Source organism: Bos grunniens, chromosome X (assembly GCF_055505025.1).
Source record: "Bos grunniens cultivar Pamir isolate PY7600 chromosome X, Bosgru_T2T1.0, whole genome shotgun sequence".
NCBI classification, from domain to species: domain Eukaryota; kingdom Metazoa; phylum Chordata; class Mammalia; order Artiodactyla; family Bovidae; genus Bos; species Bos grunniens.
In genome coordinates, this window is record NC_141194.1 from 103,847,399 (window position 1) to 103,867,481 (window position 20,083).

Below are 20,083 nucleotides of genomic sequence, written 5' to 3' on the forward strand. Positions count from 1 at the left end.
TGAGCAACTTTTCATATGATTATTGTCTGTTTGCTGCTGCTGCTGCTGCTAAGTTGCTTCAGTCGAGTCCAGCTCTGTGGACCCCATAGACAACAGCCTACCAGTCTCCTCTGTCCCTGGGATTCTCCAGGCAAGAATACTGGAGTGGGTTGCCATTTCCTTCTCCAAATAATGAATTAGGAGTATGAAAAAGTGGTTTCAGGGGTGTGCCTGCTCTGCCCACAACAGACTTGCAATCTTTTATTTAGTGGTTAACTCATCACAATGAGGCTGTGATTCAACTTTCTGTCTCCAGGTTTTACACTCTGGATCAAAGGGCTTGTTTAACAAATAAAACTACTATAATCAAAACAATTAAATCTATACTGTGGAGTTAAACAAAACATGTCTCCAGTAGTTTAAAATTTCATTAATTCAACTCACTTATTTGCTCAGAGTCTGCTATGTGCCAGGCACTGTACTAGAGGTAGGGAAAACACAAAGACAAACAACAAAGCTTCTGCCTTTCACAATGAGAATTCATTCATGGTCCAAAATCTACAAGCATAGCCTAACCATAACCTTAAGATAAGAATCTCTGTAAAAGAGAACAGCTACATACATTCATTTCATAAAAATTTCTACATTTTAGACTTCCTTTAGAAAAATAACATTTTCAAAAAATTGACATTGTTTATTCTGTGCTTTTTTCTAATCTGTGGAGCTTTACTATGTATTCTGAGTACTTGTTTATTTTTGGTTACATGCACTGTGAATATCTATTACCACTCTGTGGCTTATGTTTTAATGATCTTTTTGATGTCTTTTGATGAATATAAGTTTTAAAATTCAGCATAATTTAATTTATCAAACTTTCCTTTATTGTTATGAAGACATTCTCTAATATTTTCTTTTAAAAAGCTTTGCTTCCTTCCAACAAATATAAGTGGCTGCTGCTTTAACCCCACTCTGTTCCTCCCACTTCCTAGATAAAAATGTTTAAGACACCCAATCCAGAGAAAACTCATTCTATTACAAGCCACTGTTAACACTGTCTAACTGAGACATAGCACAGTACCCCATGGTGTGTAGTCTCCCTGGTAGCAACACATCTCTAACTCTACTGTTTAACTACAGGCATGTTCCTGGTGGGTTTTGACTGGTGGACATGAGCAGAAATAATAATAGTAATAAGTGGCTATAGGATTAAGTGAGTTAATGCATATAAAGTGCTTAGAACCATGTTTGGCTCCAAGTACAGCTTATATAAATGTTAGTTTCAACTATTAATTATTATTATTACCAGTAACATCGTCATCTCTGTATCTCGTATAGTGATTGGTACCACATCTTGCCATAGAGGGAGATGACTCAATTATTTGTAGTTTAATTGGGGGGGCCAATGATGTATTAGTCATCTATTGCTGAATAACAAATCACACTGAATTTAGCAGCTTAAAACAAGAAGCATTGATTATCTCACAGTTTCTGTGTTTTGGGGATCTGAGATGAATGTAGCTGGATGATTCTAGCTCAGAGCTTCTCACCAGGTGCCAGTCAAGATATTGGCTGGGGCTGAAGTCCTCTCAAGGTTCCACTGGGGCAGAATCTGCTTCCAAGTTCATTTACATGGCTGCTAGAGTCCCCAGTACCTCCTGCTGTGGGCCTCTCCATTTGCAGCCTGATGTTCTCACAATGGAGTAACTGGTTTTCTCATGAGTGAGTGATTCAAAAGGTAATGTGGGAATGTGCCATACTGCATTTATTACATGGACCAATGCTGGTATGGTAGGAACAGGGGAGACATTACACAGGGGTGGGACTATCAGGGAGTCGGGACCCTTGGGGACCATCTTCAAGGCTGGCTACAATTGATGGTCCCATTGTTCCTCCAAATGTCTTCCAACTTTTCCCTCTTGACTTTACCTTTAATTCAGTCCAAGAAGATGTCTCCAGAAAGTATATTAGTATTTGCTAAGGGATAGGAAAAGGAAGATGGGAAAGTGACTGTTTATGTGTATGGATATTTTTGTTCCTGGGGTGATGAAAAGATTCTGAAATTAGATGGTGTTTATGGTTGTGTGACTTTGAATATAATAAAACCATGAATTGTACACTGTAAAAAAGGACAAAAAATGAAAATAAATGAAAAACTTTGCTCTTTGATCTCACAAATATAGGTATTTAATATACCTGGAATTGATATTTGGGTATGGTGAATAGTGTCCAATTATTTTTTTCACATGTATATTGTTCCAACACCATTTGTTTAAAATCTGACTGAGGTATTTCCCCCACTTTATTATTTTTTAAGATTATCCTGACTCTTCTTGGCCCTTTGAATTTCTATACAAATTTTAGAATCAGCTTATCAAGTTCTATGCAAGAAAAACTGTTGTAAATTTGACTGTGATTGCATTTAATCTATAAACCAATTTTGAGTAGTTTACCTTTTTAAAATACTAGGTCTTCTAATTTTGGAACACTGTGTATCTCTCATTTATTTAGGTCTCCTTTAATGTCTTACAACGAAGCTTTCCAATTTTTCTAAGTTTCTGTTTGCTATTTTCTACTCATTTGATATTTTTTGTATGCTTGAAATAAAACGGTATCCTTTCAAATTTCTAATTTTCACTTGTATAAAGACAAATAATTTTAGTCTGTATGTAAAAAGACATTTTATTGCTCTTGTATCCAGGATACATCAGAAATCTAGTTTTCATGTTTACAGTTTATTTGCAGGTTTATTTGGATTTCCAACATTCAAAACTATATCCTCTGAAAATAATAATAATTTTTACTTATTTTTAGTAATTTTTATTTTATTTATATATGTAATCATTGATATATCTATGTATGACTTATTGTATTGCCTAAAATATATGGTACACTATAAAATATAAATTTTTATAGTGATCTTGAAGGACTCACATAGAGCAGTGAGTGGTCCTGAAGAGATATCTTAGTTCCCTGTATAGGAATTAAACTGGGTTAATCTGGGTGAAAACCAAGAGTCCTAGTCACTAGACCATCAGGGGCTAGAGCCTAAAGCAAATGACCCTGGATCTTGCCCTTGTTTGAAAGCCAGATTGTTTCAAGGAGGCAAAAAATGTAAAACTTGTACAGTTTATTATTAGAGATGCAGCACAATATATGGGAAAGAGAAAAAAACAAAAAACAAAAGTGAACTCGTTCAGTCCTGTCCAACTCTTTGCTAACCCATGGGCTATAGCCTACCAGGCTCCTCTCTCCATGAAATTTTCCAGGCAAGACTACTGGAGTGGGTTGTCATTTCCTTCTCCAGGGGATCTTTTCCATCCAGAGATCGAACCTTGGTCTCCTGCATCGCAGGCAGACGCTTTACTATCTGAGCCACCAGAGAAGCCCACAGGAAAGTAGTTTATCTGACTCAGAATCAGGGCAGAGATATCAACCCAGAGAGAAAGTGTATGGGCAATCTCTCTAATGAGGAGGAGCGCAGTAATTCAGAAACTAGGCAGAAACACAGCAGAAAAGGAGTACAGGCATCCTGAGTGAGAAGGAATGCAGTAAGGAGGTGATGTAAATCACTTATATAGGACAGTCCTTCCTGGTCTTTGTTTACCTTTGGCCAATTATCTTGTTTCTTTCTTCACACCTGACTGGTCCATGGACCCTCCCCAAAATGCATGTGCAACGTTTTTCTAAGATGGACCCTACCACAGAGGCCTATGGGTGCATGTCCACACATATTATGTCATGGGATTTCCTCCCTTTTTGATCCCCAAGAAGCCTTCCTGTGCATATGCAGACAGAGAGTATTCCTTGAACTCAGGGGTGGGCATTTTATCTCCTTGCTTTAGCAGAGCTCAGCTTTTGCCACCAGCTTTGTCCTTGCAGTGTCTGGGTGAGAACAAAGCTTGACTTTTACTCCACTTGACAAACCAGGTGTTCAGCCCAGAGGTCCACTTTTACCTCAGTAGCAATATTCTTGACTTCTGTTGCTGCTGAGAAATTTGACTCCGGTTTAAAAAAAAAAAAAAAGGAACAATGAAAGCCTTCCCTACAACTACTGAGTCCACATGCCACAACTACTGAAGCCTGCACCCTACAGACCATGTGCACCACAACTAGAGAGTAGCCCCTGCTTGCTGCAACTAGAGACAGCCCATGTACATGCAACAAAGACCCAGCACAGCCAAAAAATAAATAAATAAAATTATTAAAAAGAAATAAAAAATAATGAAGACATCTTTAAAAACATTAATACTGACTTGGAATGCAGTGAGTCCCAAAATAATTGTTAATGAAACAGTCTATACTTGAAATCATAAAGTAAATACTTCATTATTTATGGACTCTACTAATTCAGAAGTGTTTTTACCAGTAGTTTTATTTTTACTGTTTTGAATTAGCCTTTTCTCAGTTATACTGTGTATGCCAAATTTGTTTAATTTTATATAGCTGAACCTTTTCAGAAAGAATTGGGCTTCTTTGTATTTGTACATTTCCAGAGATTACACTTATGTCCTCATGTAGATATCTTTGGAGGCGAACAGGAGTATAGCCACAGAGTAACCTCAGGCTTCCCTGGGCATCCTTAGTCACACAGAATGATTCAGTATTACTGGGGAAGCTAGAAGTCTGTAGCCACTAAGAACAGGGTTTGGAAACTTTCAGGTTAAATGGTGGTAATCACAAATGGTTTTCTGATCTGGGCATAAATCCAATACCTATAGGTGTAGGAAAAGAAAATATTACTGTATAAACATTAAATTTCAGGGAGGATGATATCATTTTTAGAAGGGCATATATATTTTAAAATTGATTTGAAAATATATGAAATTATTTACATAGTTGCTCATGGTTTCCCTATCAGAACAATTTCAAAGCAGTGGTGCTTTCTAACCCACACCTAATGTTGGGAAACTGAAGATCATTTAACATGTACCTGAAGGTGAAGGAGGAGAGTGAAAAAGTTGGCTTAAAACTTAACATTCAGAAAATGAAGATCATGGCATCTGGTCCCATCACTTCATGGGAAATAGATGGGGAAACAGTGTCAGACTTTATTTTGGGGGGCTCCAAAATCACTGCAGATGGTGACTGAAGCCATGAAATTAAAAGACGCTTACTCCTTGGAAGGAAAGTTATGACCAACCTAGATAGCATATTCAAAAGCAGAGACATTACTTTGCCAACAATGGTCCGTCTAGTCAAGGCTATGGTTTTTCCAGTGGTCACGTATGGATGTGAGAGTTGGACTGTGAAGAAAGCTGAGCACCGAAGAATCAATGCTTTTGAACTGTGGTGTTGGAGAAGACTCTTGAGAGTCCCTTGGACTGCAAGGAGATCCAACCACTCCATTCTAAAAGAGATCAGCCCTGGGATTTCTTTGGAAGGAATGATTCTAAAGCTGAAACTGCAGTACTTTGGCCACCTCATGCGAAGAGTTGACTCATTGGAAAAGACTCTGATGCTGGGAGGGATTGGGGGCAGGAGGAGAAGGGGACGACAGAGGATGAGATGGCCGGATGGCATCACTGACTCGATGGATGTGAGTCTGAGTGAACTCGGGGAGTTGGTGATGGACAGGGAGGCCTGGCATGCTGCCATTCATGGGGTCGCAAAGAGTCAGACATGACTGAGCAACTGAACTGAACTGAACTGAAAGACGTATAGATTTATATTCACAGATGTAGACTTAATTTTGGAGAAGAAATATACATATATTATTGGTCATCCTCACATTTTTATAAATACTGTTTCCCAGTTGCTAAAAGATGGTAATTATGTCCTCATTCCCTAAATGACTCAAATCTTTTATTCATAGATAAGAGAAAGTGTAACATTTTAGAGTTGTTCAAGGAGTTAAAAGCACTGTGACTGACACCTCAGGTTACAACTTAACGTGAAATCTGAGTTTAATTATACACTGTGTTTGTTGTCAATCATACTGGCAGATAAGAGAGAATGAATGGCCTAAAGGGCAAGATTGTACATGTATGGTTGGTGGTAAGAACAACAACCATTATAACCATATTATAACCATTATAACTAAGAGTCTTTTTCTTCTTCTTTTTTTAATATAAAGGGAAACTTGGAGATGTGTTATTCAAAATTAAAAGAAGAAAAATTTGCCAATACTATACAGTTTAGGAATAGACATATACAAAGTAAAAGAAACACCAGATTCCATTTTAACTAACTACTAAACCTTTATTTAAATAGATGAAAAAATTGTCAAATAGTTTTCTTACTTTGCAGCAAATCTAACCATTTGTCTCAGTTCTTTTCATTCCTGAAATTAGATTAATGACATGATTGTTTTATCTATCAATAATTGTTCTGTTGGTTAAGTCATTCATTTTACAAGTGACTACAGATACCTATTGAGGCTTACATCTACAGCATCTGCATTCCCAAGTATCCCTATACTATTTGCCTTTCTGGGGGAATTATATGGAATATTATGTTCCCTTTTGTTATCTGTGAAAAAAATATTTCTTTCAATAATGGTCTTTTCTTAACACTTTTATTCTGTTTCAAATACACATCAAATTTGGTAAACCTTTACATTTTTGTTTCTATACCCTTGCAGTTATGAGTTATTAAATGCTGAAATTATATCAAAAATTCAAAAAATATTGAAGCCCATCTCTACTCCTGTAATGGTTCAATTATTTTAATTACTTTAACTGGACAACTCTGACAATTCTCCATCTACCCAAACATACAAACACACACACACACACACACACACATATATATTTATACACACACACACATGCTCACAGACACACAGGTGTGGGAAAGCTTGCTTCTTTTGTCTAAATGATCAACTGGATATATGTGTAATTTGGTGTTGGATTGCATCCTGCAAGATGCAATCCCTTTACTTTCCCAGCCTCAAGAACTAAGAAGAGCCCAGAGTCAGCCAAGAGACATTAATGGTTTAATAGATAGGGGGATCTTACACATCTGAAGCAAGGTCCTGGAGCAACACCACTGCCATCATGTATGGCAGACAGCAGGCAGGACATGGAGTGGATGGGTGAGGGTGAATTTACCAGTTATAGTGGGTTATAGGTTGGTTCAATGGTTACCAGGGAAACCAGCAAAGGAATAGGTGCCTGACCACTCTTTGATAAGCTATCATAATGGAAATGTTCTTGCCTAAAAGTTAAAAGAATCACTACCTGGGGATAGTATGTAGGTATTCACTGATTAGTCTCTGTGACTGAGAGGGAATGAGAGTCTTGTGAGTAAGGTGTAGGTGAAGAAGGCACTGGTAGAGCAAGGGACATACAGAACACAAGAGAACAGCCATGTTGGGTGGCCTGAGCATGCTTTGGGGCACCACCATAAAAGATAGCAAGATCAAGGTAAATTCGTGAGTTTCAGTTTGACCGGTGCTAATTTCTTTTGAGTCTCTCCCTTCTTTGTGGATGTGCTTCCCAGGTGGCACTAGTGTTAAAGAACCTGCCTTCCAATGCAGGAAACATAAGAGATGAGGGCTGGGTCCCTGGATTGGGAAGATCCCCTGGAGAAGGAAATGGCTGCCCACTCCAGCATTCTTGCCTGAAGAATTCCCAGGAACAGAGGAGCCTAATGTGCTACAGTCCATGGGGTGGCAAAGAGTTAGACACGACTGAAGGAACTTAGCACACACACACTTGTTTCTGGATGTTACCCTACATTTAAAACAATAGAAAACCAACCATTTCATGGTCAGAATAGAATGACATTGAAACATGTAAAATATCATGTAAGAAACGAGTTGCCAGTCCAGGTTCGATGCACGATACTGGATGCTTGGGGCTAGTGCACTGGGATGACCCAGAGGGATGGTATGGGGAGGGAGGAGGGAGGAGGGTTCAGGATGGGGAACACATGTATACCTGTGGTGGATTCATTTTGATATTTGGCAAAACTAATACAATTATGTAAAGTTTAAAAATAAAATAAAATTAAAAAAAAAAGAATAGAATAGAATGAGTGCTTTCTACTTCAAATTACTAATAGGTACTGCACACCTTCTATGATCTCAGCTTTGTGGTAGCTGTAGCTACTTGAAAAAAGCAGATAGAAAAGAGGGGGCCATATTCAAACAAAAGTGAGTTTTTCTAGCATATAGTAGGTAATTTTGCCAATATAATGCCATTCTTTTTTTCTTGCAGATTATGTTTTGGTGTGAGGGTAGGGTGTTGTTACAGCTGTGGTAGAATGAAGATGTGTGAAGCTTATTAAAGAGATATTTAATGAAAATTTTAAAATGGAATTTACTACATATCTATAAGTTTTAAAATAGTAATCACTTGTTCAAAAGCTATGAATGACTTTAAAGACACTAAAGCAAATTGTCAAAATAATTTCAAAAGAATTCTAAAAATTGAACTTAGATTAGCAATTATTGAGACTGTATGTTTTATGAAAAACTTTATTAATTTATTAAAGTTCACTAACATGAATACTTTTTTAAACATTACAATTTGATAGGTGAAAATGTTATCTCATTAAAATTGCATTTCTTAGCTAGTTGCCATAGCTCTAGTGCCTCAGATGGTAAAGAATCTGCCTGCAATGCAGGAAACTGGAGTTTCATCCCTGGGTTGAGAAGATCCCCTGGAGAAGGAAATACCAATCCACTACAATATTCTTTCCTGGAGAATCCCATGGACAAAGGAGCCTGGTTGCTCCAGTCCATGGGGTTGTGAAGAGTTGGACATGACTGAGTGACTAGCACTAGCTAGTTACCTAGGTCATTATCATGTTTGTTATCCAGTTGTTATTTCTTTAAAAAAAAAAAAAAAAAACTTTTTTTCTGCTGATATATTTCCCCTGAAAACTACTTTTGCCCATGTGCTCTTGTGTTGATTTGTGTGATCTCTTTATATAAAAATAAAAATTGTAACTTCTCATCTGGCACAATTGGTGTGAATATTTTCCTGTTTCTAGTTGCCATTTGATTATCACTTGGTTAAAAGGAATATAGGAATAAAACATTAACCTAGACAAAGTTACTGAGCCTTAATTATTATTTATTCCATTATATTTTAAGAATTTTTAAAGTTCATCAATTTTATCCATTATAAAATCACAATTATCATTAGGTAAAATCTGGAATATTAAAAAATACAAAACAAGAAAAATTACACACTGTCTCAATTTTCAGACAGCTTCATATCCGGTATAAATATTTTGATGAATTTCATTTCAGTATCCTTTTTGTCTTCCATGGGAAAGTTTTTTGTTGCTGCTGTTTCCTTATTAGCAAAATAAATTCTGGTTCACTATAAGATATGACATCATAATATTATATATTGATAATACTCCCTCTCCTGTCATTACTTTCCATCATCATACAATTTATTTATTAAATAAATATTTATTTACTGTGGATGTGTCTGGCGATGAAAGTAAAATCTGATGCTGCAAAGAACAGTATTTTAAAGGAAGCTGAAATGTTAGGTCCATGAATCAAGGAAAATTGGATGTGGTCAAGTTGGAGATGGTAAGAATAAACATTGACATCCTAGGAATCAGCAAACTAAAATGTATGAGAATGGGCAAATTTAATTCACATGACCATTACATCTAATACTGTGGGCAACAATCCCATAGAAGAAACAGAATAGCCCTCATAATCAATCAAAAAAATCCAAAATACAGTACTTGGATACAACCTCAAAAATGACAGAATGATCTTGGTTTGTTTATAAGGAAAGCCATTCAACATCAGAGTAATCCAAGTATATGCCCCTATCACTGATTCTGAAGAAGTTGAAGCTGATCAGTTCTATGAAAACCTTGTGAAGACCTCCTAGTACTAACACCTAATAAAGATGTTCTGTTCATCAGGGACTGGAATGCAAAAGAAGGAAGTCAAGATATGCCTGGAGTAACAGGCAAGTTTGGCCTTGGAGAACAAAATGAAGCAGGGCAAACATTAACTGATTCTGCCAAAAGAATGTACTAGTCATAGCAAATGCCCTTTTCAAAAACACAAAAGATTACTTTACACATGCTGCTGCTGCTGCTAAGTCGCTTCAGTCATGTCTGACTCTGTGCGACCCAAGAAACAGCAGCCCACCAGGCTCCCCCATCCCTGGGATTCTCCACGCGAGAACACTGGAGTGGGTTGCCATTTCCTTCCCCAGTACATGAAAGTCAAAAGTGAAAATGAAGTCGCTCAGTCGTGTCCAACTCCTAGCGACCCCATGGACTGCAGCCTACCAGACTCCTCCATCCATGGGATTTGCCAGGCAAGAGTACTGGAGTGGGTGACCATTGCCTTCTCCGGACTTTACACATGGACATCACCAAATGATCAATACTGAAATCAACTGATTCTCTGTAGCCAAAGATGAAGAAACTATACAGTCAGCAAAAACAAGACCTGAAGGTGACTGTGGCTCAGATCATCAGCTTCTCATAGAAAAATTCAGGCTTAAACTAATGAAAACTAGGAAAAACATTAGGCCAGCCAGTTAAATCAAATTAATTTGAGTTAAATCAAATTGATTTGAGTTAAATCAAATTCTCTATGAATTCACAGAAGAGGTAACAAATAAATTCAAGGGACTAGACCTATTCAACAGTGTGCCTGAAGAACTATGGACAGAGGTCTGTAATATTATACAGGAGGTGGCAAACAGAACCATCCCAAAGAAAAAGGAAAGCAAGAAGATAAAGCCTCTGAGGAGGCTTTACAAATAGTGGAAGAACAAAGAGAAGTGAAAAACCAGGAAGAAAGGGAAAGATACATTCAATTAAACACAGAGTTCCAAAAAATAACTAGAAGAGACAGGAATAAATGAACAATGCTTCTTCAATGAACAATGCTTAATAATTGAAAACAACAACAGAAGGAGAAAGATTAGTGATCTCTTCAGGAAAATTAGAAACACCAAGGGAGAATTCTGCCCAAAGATGGGCACAATAAAGGGTAAAAGTGGTAGAGATCTAGTAGACGTTGAAGAAATCAACAAGAAATGGAAAGAATACATTGAAGAACTGTAGAAAAAAGATCTTAATGAACTGGATTACTACAATGGTGGTTAGACACCGAGAGTCAGACATTCTGGAGTGTGAAGTCAAGTGGGCCTTAAGAAGCACTGCTTTTAATAAAGCTAGTGGATGCTATGATTTCAGCAGACCTATTCAAATCCCTAAGGGATGGTGTCATCAAGGTTTTGCATTCATTATGTCAGCAAATCTGGAAGACCCAGCAGTGGCCACAGGACTGGAAAAGGTCAATCCTCATGCCAATTCCCAAGAGGGATAGTACCAAAGAATGTGCTAACCATGAAACACGTACACTCATCTCTCATGCTAGTAAGGCCAGGCTTAAAATTTTGCATGCTGTTCTTGAACATTATGCAAACCAAGAACTCCCAGATGTCTAAGCTATATATAGCTTAGAAAAGGAAGAGGAACTAGAGGTCAAATTGGAAACATTTGCTGGATTACAGAGAAAGCAGGGGAATTTCAGAAAAACATCTATATCTTTTCATCGACTACACTAGTCTTTAACTGTGTCGATCATGACAAACTGTGGAAAGCTCTTAGAGAGATGGGAATACCAGACTTTCCTACCTGTCTCCTGAGAAACCTGTATGCAGGTCAAGAAGGAACAGTTAGAACCCTGTATTGGAACAACTGATTGGTTCAAGATCCAGAAAAGAGTACGACAAGGATATATGCTGTCACCCTGTTTGTTTAACCTATATGCTGAGTACATCATGAGAAATGCCAGGCTGGATATGTTACAAGCTGGAATCAAGATAGGTGGGAGAAACATCAACAACCTCAGATATGTGGATGATACCTCTGTACTGGCAGAAAGAGAAGAGGAACTAAAGAGACTTGTGATGAGGGTGAAGGAGGAGAGTGAAAGAACTGGCTAAAACCTAAATATTAAAAAAAAAAAAAAAACTAAGATCATGGTATCTGGCCCCATTACTGCATGGCAAATAGAAGGGGAAAAGGTGGAAGCAGTGACAGATTTCCTCTTCTTGGGCTCCAAAATCACTGTGGATGGTGATTGCAGTTGTGAAATCAGAAGATGATTGCTTCTTGGCAGGAAAGCAATGACAAACCTAGAAAGTTTGTTGAAAAGCAGAGACATTACTCTGCTAGCTATGGTCTTCCCAGTGGTCACATATTGGTTGTATGAGCTGGACTGTAAAGAAGACTGAGTGCAGAAGAATTGATGCCTTTTAACTGGTGCTGGAGAAGACTCCTGAAAGTCCCTTGGGCAGCAAGGAGATCAAACCAGTCAATCTTAAGGGAGATCAACCTTGAATATTCACTGAAAGGACTGATGCTAAAGTGGAAGCTCCAGAATTTTGGTCATCTGATGCGAACAGATGACTCATTGAAAAAGTCCCTGATGCTGGGAAAGATTGAGGGCAGAAGAAGAGGGTGCCAGAGTTTGAGATGACTGTATGGCCTCACCAATGCAATGATCATGAACTTGGGCAAACTTCAGGACATGGTGAGGGATAGGGAGGCCAGGCGTGCTACTGTCCGTAAGGTTGCAAAGAGTTGCACACAACTGGGCAATTGAACAATGACAACCCTTTTGTCTTCCATGGGAAAGTTTTATGTTGCTATTGTTTCCTTATTAGCAAAATGAATTATGCTTCATTGTAAGATATGATATCATAATGTTTATATTGATAATACTCTTTCCTATCATTACATTCCATTGTCATACAACTTATTTATTAAATAAATATTTATTTACCATTGTTACGTATCAGTCACTCTTCTAGGCACTGGGATACAGCAATGAGCAAAATCCTTGCTAACATGGAGAATATATTGCCGTGGTAGTAGGGTGAAGGACAATGATGCAAATAAGCATAAAGTATGTCAGGTATTTTTAAATGGACTTCCCTAGTGGCTCAATGGTAAAGAATCTGCCTGCAATGCAAGAGATGTGGGTTCAATTTCTGGGTTGGGAAGATGCCCCAGAAGGAGGAAATGGCAACCCACTCCAGTATTCTTGCCTGGGAATCCCATAGACAGGAACCTGGCAAGCTACAGTCCATGGTATCACAAAAGAGTTGGACACAACTAAAAAACAACAGCAAATTTTAAATACTTTGAAGAAAAATAAGATCTTGTAAGTAAGAGGAACAAACAGTTCTATAAGGGAGTAGGGTTTGAAGTTTTATAGAGATGGGTGGGGATAAGTCTTTTTATTTGATGGTATTTTAACTGAGAACTGATTGAGTGGGTAGAATGGACCATGAATATATCTAGGTAAAGACAGTTCCAGACAAAGGGACAAAGCAGGAACAGAGGAATTGAGATGGGAATGTGATTGATATTTCTGAGAATATTGAAGTGATAGTGGAGTGGGATTGACATGAGCGATGGGAAGAGAAGTAAGAGAGACAATCAGTGCGGTAAGGTCTTGGTAAAGACTTTTGTGCTTCAGTGAGTGTGAGATGGACATTGAGAGCAGGGAAATTACATTATCTGACTTATATTTGTCAGGAATCATCCTACCAGTTGTGTGAAAAATAGAGGGTAGAAAAAGAAAGGTAAGAGCAGGGAGCTCTATTAGGAGTCTGTTGAAGTAATCTGAGTGAGAGATGATGGTGGTTTGGACTAAGTTGTTAGCAATAGAAGTGATAATAAGTCATAGATTTTACAGATGTTTTCAAGGCTTATCTATCACAGTCTTCTTGACTGACTGGAGGTTATATGTGAGAAAAATAAGAGAGTCAAGAACAATTCCAAGGCTTTTAGCCTAAAAACTGCAAGAAAGGAGATGTCATTTACTGAGATGGAAAAGATACAAGGAGATGGAAAGGATAAAAGTTCAGCTATAGTGAAATCTTTGTGATTATATTTTTTTAAAACAGTTTTTCTTTATTAAAGACAATCTACATTTTGGTTGTCTGTTTAGGAAAAAATAATAAAAAAGAGGAAAACAAAAATCACCTATAATTTTATAACCAAAGAAAATTATTCAATGTTTTGATGTAATTGTATAGACTTTATATAAATACACACCCACACATATATACATAGTATAAATACATACATGAGCAAATACTGTACATACTGTATATAACATTTTTCCTACTCAAATGGGATGCATTTTTATAACTAGATTTTTTGTATAGTTTCATCTTCCATTTGTTAAGAAATTTTTCCCTATCCAGAAATGTGGAGGGGAAAAAATAACTTCTACTGTGTTCTAGTACTTTTACGGATTATTATTTTGGTTTTGTTTCTAACTTTATTTCATCTTTAACTTATTGAATGATATCAGTTAATAAGGTGCTGTTTTTTCTTTTTCCTTCAGTTATCTTAAGTTGCTGATTTTGAGAAATACTCTCTAGGTTAAAGTCTCTGGTTGTGGTTGTGGTTTAGCTGTCAAGTTGTGTTCAACTCTTGCAACTCCGTGGACTGTGGGATCCTCTGTCCATGGGATTCTCCAGGCAAGACTACTGGAGTGCGTTGCCATTTCCATCTCCAGGGGAACTTCCAGACACAGGGATTGAACCTGGGTCTCCTGTGCTGCAAGCAGTCTCCTTGCATTGCAGGTGGATTCTTTACCAACTGAGACACTAGGAAAGCCCAAAGGCTAAAGTCTCTGGACCAGTGTTTCTAGAACAGGTGTTGGGAAACCTCAATTTTCAGGCCAAATTTGTGCTGCCACTTGTTTTTGTATGGCCTAAAAGGGTTTTTACAGATGAGCACATTTGTAATTGATTTGATGATTGAGAAAATCAACTTTGAACCATAATTTAGCAAAATATAATCCTCCAAATTCTTCTCATTAGGATTGTATTACAAAAAATATTATCATCATGAACACTACATTTTGAATTTTGTCCATTTAAAAATTTGTAGAAATGTGCTTTTTCTTGTTGTATAGGTGCCTACATAATATCCTTGATGTTACTTATCCTACAAAGGATAAAATATTATCTGGTCCTTTACAGAAAAAGTTTGCGGACTCTTGTTCTAGATCTACAAAATCTTGTTCTTTGTAAGTATGCATAAGGATCACCTGGGAGCTGTGAGATAAATGTATATTTCTGTTGTCTACTACACCTTCATCACTGCTAGCCTCAGTAAGCCAAGGGCAAGTCTCAATCTCTGTTTTAATAAACATTCCAAGTGATTCTTATATGCTCTGGAGCAAAGTTTGAGAAATACAGGGTGCTGACTTGGACCAAGTAAGTTTCAGTGCTGAGCTTTTAACTACATGTGGCCCAGTAACTTACCACTAGCATTCTGGTAAATATCTACTCATTGCAAAGATCTCACTGGAGTGAATTGCTATAGAGATCAAATCTGCCTATGGCTCTCTCCACCTGTCATAATTTGTCCTATCACCTTTCCTTGGAAGACAGCCTTGCTTGGGAACCAAAGGACTGTTTTTGGTGTAAGAGTTTTGTAGTTCTTAATTTGAACCCATATATTAGACAATACATTATTATTCCTGGGTTCCATGCATTTGTTCTTATCTCCCTTTTTATTCCCTCTTTATTATTGTTTATACATATATTTATGTATGTATGCACATATTCATCCATCCATCCACCTATCCATCAATTGATCCAATTTCCCTATGAACACAAGATTTTCACTTTACTAGAACTAGTACTGCCTCCCTCCCCCGTCACCAAGCAAATTTTGAATTTTTGACAGGAATGATCAACCATGTGTGTCATGGTGGTGGTTTAGTCACTAAGTTGTGTTCGGCTCTTGCCACCCCCATGGACTGTATCCTACCAGGCTCCTCTGTCCATCGGATTTCCCAGGCAAGAATACTGGAGTGGGTTGTCATTTGCTTCTCCAAGAGATCTTCCTGACCCAGGGATCAAACCAGAGTCTCTTGCATTGTAGGTGGTCTCCTGCATTGCAGGCAGATTCTTTCCCAACTGAGCCACCAGGGAAGCCCATATTTATGTAATAGTAAATTTATAAATTTACCAATACGCATTGGAAAGAATAAATATTGGGACAGCTGAGCTCAAACACTGAAACATAGGGAGCTTAAAAAAAAAATCAAAACACTATAGCACATTTCAGAGTCATTGTAGTTGGAAGTCAGCAATTATTGCTGGAATATCTTAATAAGAATTCCAGGAAGTCCTGAGCTTTTAGGTACTGTATATGAAATTGACAAAAGAAGAAATAATTTATCTTCTGAGAGAACTTTAAGCATTTAAATCTGACTATTCTTAATGAAGTTTCCACGGGGCATCACAAGTTTGTATTTTAAAGGCTAAATCTTTCCTCTTTTCTCCACTTTCTTTATATTTCTGGTGCTTCTTTGGGTCTCCACTGATGAGGAACCAGAGAAATGTTTCCTCGCTCTGAGTACTTGTGAAAGATATCCTTGATTTTTTTGCCCTTTTGTATTCAATCTTTCAGAGAAGGCAATGGCATCCCACTCCAGTACTCTTGCCTGGAAAATCCCATGGATGGAGGAGCCTGGAAGGCTGCAGTCCATGGGGTCATTGAGGGTCGGACACAACTGAGCGACTTCACTTTCACTTTTCACTTTCATGCATTGGAGAAGGAAATGGCAACCCACTCCAGTGTTTTTGCCTGGAGAATCCCAGGGACGGGGGAGCCTGGTGGGCTGCCGTCTATGGGGTCGCACAGAGTCGAACACGACTGAAGCGACTTAGCAGCAGCAGCAGCATCCAATCTACTTTCAAATATTTTTGTGAGAACTCTCTCCCTGAGCACAGTGTGTTTACTAGTATTAATTCAATTTTTTTCTTTGCATTTCAAAATGTGTGCATGCTAAGTCACTTCAGTCACGTTTGACTCTTCGCGACCCCATGGACTTCCAGGCTCCTCTATCCATGGGGATTCTCCAGGCAAGAATACTGGAGTGAGTTGCCATGCCCTCCTTCAGTGATCTTCCCAATCCAGGGATTCAACCCATGTCTCTTATGTCTCCTGAATTGGCAGGTGGTTTCTTTACCACTAGCACCACTTGAGAAGCCCAGAATACACATTCTCGATTTATCTGAAATTCTTTTTACTGATGACTTCCTAATACTGATCAATATCATTTAATATAATTTTCTTAATTATTCAATTATCTCTAATTTTTATTTTAGAGATAGATTCCATATTGTTTCAAGTACTAGTAACATTTTCAATTTCATCCAGAAACCTGAAAGATAGCTTTTGTACATTAGGCAAGATAAACAGTTCTATCAAACAGTACTCTAAAAATGTATGATCCAAGAGTAATTAAAATACATTTCTCACAGCCCTAAATTCTTGACCCCGAATTAGAGAAAAAATTTTAAGCACGTTTTCTTGTATTAGAAATCCAGCTTAAATGATCTGTATGGTGAAACTTGCTGTTGAGGAAAGGTTGTGACACTTTTCTGGCTTATATATTATCTTAAAAATAGATTGTATTGAGGTTACACATTTACCTTTGAGCAATAAATTAGATTACATAAGTGCATCTTTCACAATCTAAAGATAAAAATTAGTGAAAATGACCCAATGGTCGAAGAAAATCATTCTGCCTAAAGTGAAACTGTTTTTTTTTTTTTTCTTGGAGGCTAAAGTAAGAAACATACTTAGTTCATACTTGCTTTTCTTTCCTTCACAGTTTGTTTCACTTATATAAATATGTAATAGAAGTTTCAGAAAATTGTATCTTTCTATATGTTTTTACTCTTTGCTTGAGGTAGTTCACATTATTTTGATGTTGTGGTGTGTCTCCACATAACAACTAGCGGCTGCATACAGATTATGTTCATTGCCTATATTGCCTGTTCAGAGAAGCTGGACAGTTTCTTTTAGCATTATCTCTTGTTATGCTTGGAATGTTGCTTTCATATCTTAAAATTTGTCTTACATTATCAATATATATTTCTAGTTACATTACTCAGTCTTTGGTCATCAGATGCTCTAGCTCATGTATACATTGTCGTTATTTAGTTGCTAAGTTGTGTCCAACTCTTTTGCAACCCCATGGACTGTAGAATGGCAGGCTCCTCTCCGTCCATGGGATTCTCCAGGCAAGAACACTGGAGTGCGTTGTCATTTTATTCTCCAGGGGATCTTCCCAACCCAGGGATCAAACCCACTTCTCCTGCATTGGCAGGAGGATTCTTTACCATTGAGCCATCAGGGAAGCCCCATGTATACATTATGAAACCACAATTCCAAAAAGACCCCACAGCTTCAATATCAGAATCAGCATCATTCTGATATTTACACTTTGTAAAATAACATCTTCAGCTAGATGCATTAATCCATATAAACAATAGATACTTTCCACTATCTACTGTGGCTTGACATGTAAGTCATGAAACTTTATGTCAACAAAACGCTACATTACATATGAGCACATCTAATAGAAGTTTCTGAGGTAATGTTTTGACAAACTATGTAAACCAGAAATATCTTACATAAACTTGAGTGTTCTAACAAGGATGGAGTCGAGATTAGGAAATGAGAGTAAGAGAGTAAAGACAACCAGTATAGCACCAGTAATTAATAAATTCACTTAGAAATGAGATATTCCTGAGGTATAGTATTACTATAGTTATCAAATCAGTGTTAAGACTAACCATATATAGTGAATGAAAATAATTTATGATGTTTCATGCTAAAGTAGATATCAAACTAGGTAGAATTTTACTTTCTTTACAGTATTCATTTAGATTTATAACATTTAAATTCCTCTGTATCTCTGATCCTTCTTTTAATTATTCTTGAGTTAATTCACAAATCTTCCTTTCTAAAAATTCTTCCATGAACAAAGAAATGCATTCTTCATCTTGACTTGCATTGTTTTGTCACTATCCTTGCCATAATGTAATAAAGCTGCCATTTATCCCTTTATTTAGGACCATGAACACATAATATATTTTTGTACAATGAAACCAATAAGGGATATATGCTGAGTTTCTTGAAACACTGCAAAATAAAAGCTTGCAAATTCCTCATTGCATTTTTTTTCTTTTCAGGGATTTAGTCTGTCACAAATCCTGAGAGGTAAGTTAAGAGGTAAGAGGTAAGTTGCTTGCCATTCTATGTAAATTAGTCTTAAATTACTTTTTAAATGCCCTAAATATTGATTTTTCAGAAGCATAATTTACCCTTTTGGAAGTTTCAAATAAACCTCAAAAAGATATTAAATTATTTACTCTACACTATAGAAATCTTCGGAGAAGGCAATGACACCCCATTCCAGTACTCTTGCCTGGAAAATCCCATGGATGGAGGAGCCTGGTGGGCTGCAGTCCATGGGGTCACTAAGAGTCAGACATGACTGAGCGACTTCATTTTCACTTTTCACTTTGATGCATTGGAGAAGGAAATGGCAACCCACTCCAGTGTTCTTGCCTGGAGAATCCCAGGGACAGGGGAGCCTGGTGGGCTGCCGTCTATGGGGTCACACAGAGTCAGACACAACTGAAGTGACTTAGCAGCAGCATAGAAGGCTTACTTATTACACAAAAGGTGCCAACATCTGGTGTTTTTCTTACAATTAGTACTAAAACAAAGAAATTCATTTACTCTGATGACTGAGACAGTCATGCTATGCAGTATCAGCACTCATCCCTTTTTCTTGCAGTCTCTCTAAAGCATTCAATATTTTTTCCACTGAAATAAATTATGTAGGCCTCCAATTTTGATGAGAAATTTAGTGTGAACATTGATCTGCTTTTGTACTAAATGAAAGATCTTTAAAATCGACTTTGATTTTTGAGAGTAAATGTACTTGGATTTGGTTTTTAAGTTTCATAGGAATTACATACTCAGTGTTTCTATGTTGAATTATTTAGGCCTTTCTCATCTCAGATTTCCAGTGGTAGCTAGTTTACTTCAAACTACTGACCATGATCCCCCAGAACAAGTGGAATATATTAACTTTCTTAAAGCTGCAAGAAACCATTGGTTAGGTTAAAATTCATGGGAAGTAATAACACCATAGGCTTCCCTGGTGACCCAGTGGTAAAGAACCCACCACCAATGCAGAAGATGTAGGTGACGTGGGTTCAATCTTGCGTCAGGAAGATCCTCTGGAGAGGGAAATAGTAACCCACTCCAGTATTCTTGCCTGGAGAATCCCATGGACAGTGGAACTTGGCAGGCTATGGTC